This window comes from Oryctolagus cuniculus, chromosome 2 (genome assembly GCF_051225735.1).
Source record: "Oryctolagus cuniculus isolate XC-2025 breed Fujian yellow rabbit chromosome 2, ASM5122573v1, whole genome shotgun sequence".
Lineage (NCBI taxonomy): Eukaryota > Metazoa > Chordata > Mammalia > Lagomorpha > Leporidae > Oryctolagus > Oryctolagus cuniculus.
Window position 1 is genome coordinate 82,391,861 of NC_142868.1, and position 5,123 is coordinate 82,396,983.

A 5,123-nucleotide genomic window follows, 5' to 3' on the forward strand; every position below is an offset into this window, starting at 1 on the left:
ACCAGCCCTCACACGGTATGCCGGTGTTGTAGGCCATGGCTTAACCTGCTGTGCCACAATGCTGGCCAAGAAAACTATTTTATAACTTAAGAAGGAAGAAGGATTCTTGTAAGACATAATCCCATATAAAAATATTATCCCAGGGAAAAATACTTCTAGAATATTTCCTGGAAGCTCAAGGGCACAATCTAAGGCTTGAATTTGAATAGTACATCCTTCAGTTAAGCCTTTCATTCCTCTGAAGAACATGGGAAACCTATTGGACATAAGAGATTTGTGTTTTCTCTATGTTAGTCCATCTTACACATTAACTTTAAGGAATGTTTGTCTATTGTGCTGTTTCTGTGAAACTTACTGTTCAGAGTGAGGAACTTTAGCACACAAGGCAGAAGTGGTGCACAAATCTAAGGTAGGATGTGGCCACACAGGGAGACTTTTCTGCAGGGGAAAGCACCCTGCTCATGTCTCTGGGATGGAATTTATTATATATTTGTATATGCCTTCAATCTCAGTCTAAACCTTTGGGTTCTTGGAATCTGGGGAGTTATTACCCACAGCATCTAGCACAGACAAAATAAACAATAAAAGGCTATGTGGAATATAAACATTGATTCTAGACCTGGCCCTGCCACTTAAGTCAGGTTAAACCCATGTCACAGATGCTTATTCTATTCCATTCACCAGTACTTATTCGTTCTTACTCTCGATGACAATTCCAGTTTTCTTGAGTTATTCATTCTTTGCCTATGCTGTTTGTATTAGCTAGCTCTTTATTACTACAGTGAAATATCTGACAGGGCTGAAGATAAAAGATTCATTTTGGCTCATGTTTCTGGAGGTTCAGCCCCACTGGTGGAGCACATGGTGATAGTGTTCTTGCTGTCAGACTCCCAAGGTGATGGAGAGCATCATCACTTGGTGGGAGAGTGCACGTGTTGTCTACGTCATCCTAATTAGGCCGCCATGATCAGATCACAGGGACCCCACCTAATCTAATCATTTTCTGAGGGCCCACCCTCAGATATCATAATTGTATTATGTGGGCTGGCACTGCAAGGCCCACACTGTTGGGATAGAGGGACAATGGTGTTCTTTGACAAGAAGCACCAGAGACAGCTTCAGTGAACATGTCTGTTTGCTAGCAATCAGGCACAAGCTTTTATGGGGCAGGCAAAGGGGAGTAGCTAGTTCAGGGTAGCAACACTAATTCTATAGGATAAAGCAGATACTGACGCCTCTATGCTTTTCCAAACAGCCTGTGTAGCCTTCCAGGTAGTCTTATGGGTCTGGGCCATACCCTGGAGCTGTTTACCTAGTTGACAATTACAAGGCCCTCAACAGGAAGTGGGCGGGGGATGTGCCTGGGGCCTCTGCCACCTGCCAGCAGTGAGGTCATGTGTGGTTCTCAGTGTGCTGATCCCCTGACCAGGGTCTTTCCTGGGAGGCATGGTGTGCCATGCCCTCTTAATCTCCTGCATGGGCTAGGCAGGCATTCTTCCAGCCAGGCACAGGATCACCCACAGTGACCACCTGACTAGGCATCTGTGCCTCTTCCAAGCCCAGGAACAGGCTCATATGAATAAAATACCTGTCTTTAGGCACTTCCTTGGTTCATCATGTACAAATCTGGATCTGGGACCAATCTAAGCTTATTTTAGAACTGAAACAGTAAAACACATCAACAGTGGACCAGTGACCAACCTTGACTTAGAGTACTATGTAGTGCTAAAATCATAGAAGTGTCCATAGGCTCAGAGAAAATGAATAGACTGCTTAGAATTTCTGGAAGGACAGCCATAAACAAAGCCATACTACTGTAACTAGTCCTTCAATGTGCAAACAACATCATACACCAACAAGCATTAAGAACTTATACAGAGGCTGGTGCTATGGTGTGGCAGGTAAAGCCACTGCTTGCAGTGTTGGCATCCCATATGGGTGCCGGATCAAGTCCCAGCCTCAGGTGGACTTATTTCCATCTTGAACCCTTCCAGTAGTTAGCAGAACAAATTCTGAATAATGTCAAGAAATTTAAGAATTATATTGATAATCCTAAATTAAGGGAGCTTCTGATAATTGGAGATGTGGCAGCATGGTATCAACTCTGTTTTGGATAATGACATAGATACAGCTGTGGGCACTCCAGGAAGAGTAGATGGTTTGGTGTCAACTGGAAAGCCGAACTTACCTCAGGTTACATTCTTTTTTTTTTTTTTTTTTTTTTTTTTTTTTTTTTTGACAGGCAGAGTGGACAGTGAGAGAGAGAGAGACAGAGAGAAAGGTCTTCCTTTGCCGTTGGTTCACCCTCCAATGGCCGCCGCGGCCGGCGCGCTGCGGCCGGCGCACCGCGCTGATCCGATGGCAGGAGCCAGGAGCCAGGTGCTTTTCCTGGTCTCCCATGGGGTGCAGGGCCCAAGCACTTGGGCCATCCTCCACTGCACTCCCGGGCCACAGCAGAGAGCTGGCCTGGAAGAGGGGCAACCGGGACAGAATCCGGCGCCCCGACCAGGACTAGAACCCGGTGTGCCGGCGCCGCAAGGCGGAGGATTAGCCTAGTGAGCCGCGGCGCCGGCCTTCAGGTTACATTCCTGATCCTGGATGAAGCTCATGGGCTTCCTTCTCAAGATTATTTTGATTTTATAAATAGCATGCACAAATTCCTCAGATTACCTCTGATGGAAAAAGACTTCAGGTGATTGCTCTTCTATTTTCCATTCTTTTAGTGTAAAGAAACTGAGAAGATAATGCATTTTCCCAAGTGGGTTATTTTGAAAGGAGAAGGCTCTTCCAGATACTGTATACCATGTTGTTGTCCCAGTAAATCCAGAAACTGACAGACTGTGGAAAGGGCTTGGCAAAAACCACATTAGAATTGATGACGTACTTGCAGAGGATAGCACACTACTTGGTGCTAGCAGTCCAGAGATGTGGTCTGAAGCTATTGAAATCCGGAAGGGAGAATATGCTATCTGGGCAATCAAGAGACACGAAATGTATAAAGCAATTATCTTCCTCTAGGACCAAAATTGACTGTGACAACTTGGAGGAGGACCTGACAGAAAAGGAACACCAGTTCTCCTGTGTTTGTCTTCATGGTGACAGTCTCATGAGAGAAAGCAACACTTTGAAAGATTTAAGAAAGGGGGTGTAAGATTCTTAATTGGCACAGATGTAGCTGCTAGAGCAATTGATATCCATGGTGCACCTTACATTATACATGTCACCCTGCCTGATGAAACGTAAAGCTATGCTCACTGAATTGGCAGAGTAGGAAGATCTGAAAGGATGGGTATGGCTATTTCATTGGTGGCAACAGAAAAAGAAAAGGTTTGGTACTATGTATGTACCAACTGTGGAAAAGGGTGTTAAAATACAAGGCTCAAGGAAGATGGTGGCTGTACCATATGATACAATGAGATGCAGTTGCTGTCTGAGATAGAAGAACTGTGCTGTTTCTCAGGTTGAGCCAGATTTGAAAGTACCAGTGGGCAAATTTGATTGGAAAGTTACCTGTGGTCAAAAAAGGGCTGTTGATAGTGGGAGCTATAAAGGCCATGCAAATGCTTTAGCACCTACCATTGAAGAGTTGGCTGCCTTCCTAACCAGCTCTTCAGAACCCTCTGATTTTCACATATGCTGAATAAGATTTGAGTAATGAAAGTCTGTAGTCTTTATTTTTTTAAACAGGCAGAGTTAGACAGTGAAAGAGAGAGACAGAAAGAAAGGTCTTCCTTCCATTGGTTCACCCCCCAAATGGCTGCCATGGTCGGTGCGCTGCACCAATCCGAAGCCAGGAGCTAGGTGCTTCTTCCTGGTCTCCCATGCAGGTGCAGGGCCCTTGTACCTGGGCTATCCTCCTCTGCACTCCCGGGCTACAGCAGAGAGCTGGACTGGAAGAGGAGCAACCGGGACAGAATCTGGTGCCCCAACTGGGACTAGAACCCAGGGTACTGGCACCGCAGACGGAGGATTAGCCTAGTGAGCTGTGGTGCCGGCCAGTCCATAGTCTTTAAAACACTTGTGCTGATTCTAAGCAGCAGTGTTTTTAACAACTTCGACTATTAATGCTCTTACATGTCAAGAAACACTAATCTTAGGAATTCTTCATAAAATGGCAGCCTAATGAAAATAAATTTGATGGCTAAATAAACAAACATGATAGGAGGCATCATCAACAGAAGAGATGAAAAGAAATAGCTCAAAGACAGGCAGTTTTAAATTATGCACCTAGAGGAGAAGAAAAAAAATCAATGAAAAGAAGAAAGCTTATGGAAACTTCAGGGCAGCATGAAAAGAACAAATACCTGAATTATTGGGGTTCAGTGGGACTTCAGATTGCCAAAGGGATATAAAGCATATTCAAAGAGATAATGACGGGAAATTTCCTAAGCCTAGAGAAAGACACAACTAGCCATGTATAGGAAAGTCAAACTTCACTAGGCAGATCCAGCCCAACCAAGGCTACTCTTAGATAGATACATTATAATCAAGATGAAAGAGAATTCTCAAGGATGCAAGATAAATCAAACAAATTACACATAGTGGGGTTCCAGTTCTCCAGACTTCTTACAGGCTGGGAGGGAATAGGATGTGACTAACACAGCACTGACGGGCACAAAAAATTGCCAGTCAAGAGTACTGTCCCTGACAAAACTATCCTTCAAATATGAGGGAGCAATAAAGATGTTCCCAAAATAGAGAATTTATCACACGTTTGTCTTATAAGAAATGTTAAAGGAAGTTACTCAGCCGGCGCCGTGGCTCACTAGACTAATCCTCCTCCTGCGGCGCCAGCACCCCAGGTTCTAGTCCTGGCTGGGGCGCTGCATTCTGTCACGGTTGCTCTTCTTCCAGTACAGCTCTCTGCTGTGGCACCTGGCTCCTGGCTTTGGATCAGCGTGGTGCACCGGCCGCAGCAGCCACTGGGGGGTGAACCAACGGAAAAGGAAGACCTTTCTGTCTGTCTCTCTCACTGTCCACTCTGCCTGTCAAAAAAAAAAAAAAGGAAGTTACTCAAACTGAAAGAAAAAGATGCTAATGAATAAGAAGAAAATATCAGAAAGTAGAAGTCTCACTGATAAGAACACCTGTATTGACACATTCAGAATGCTGAAATATTGTAA

General features: G+C 44.7%; 1 pseudogene; it reads left to right on the top strand.

The window, feature by feature from the left end:
* The first annotated feature begins 1,934 nt into the window (after window positions 1–1,934).
* On the top strand, window positions 1,935–3,640 carry LOC138848724 (ATP-dependent RNA helicase DDX1 pseudogene; annotated as a pseudogene).
* The last annotated feature ends 1,483 nt before the right edge of the window (window positions 3,641–5,123 follow it).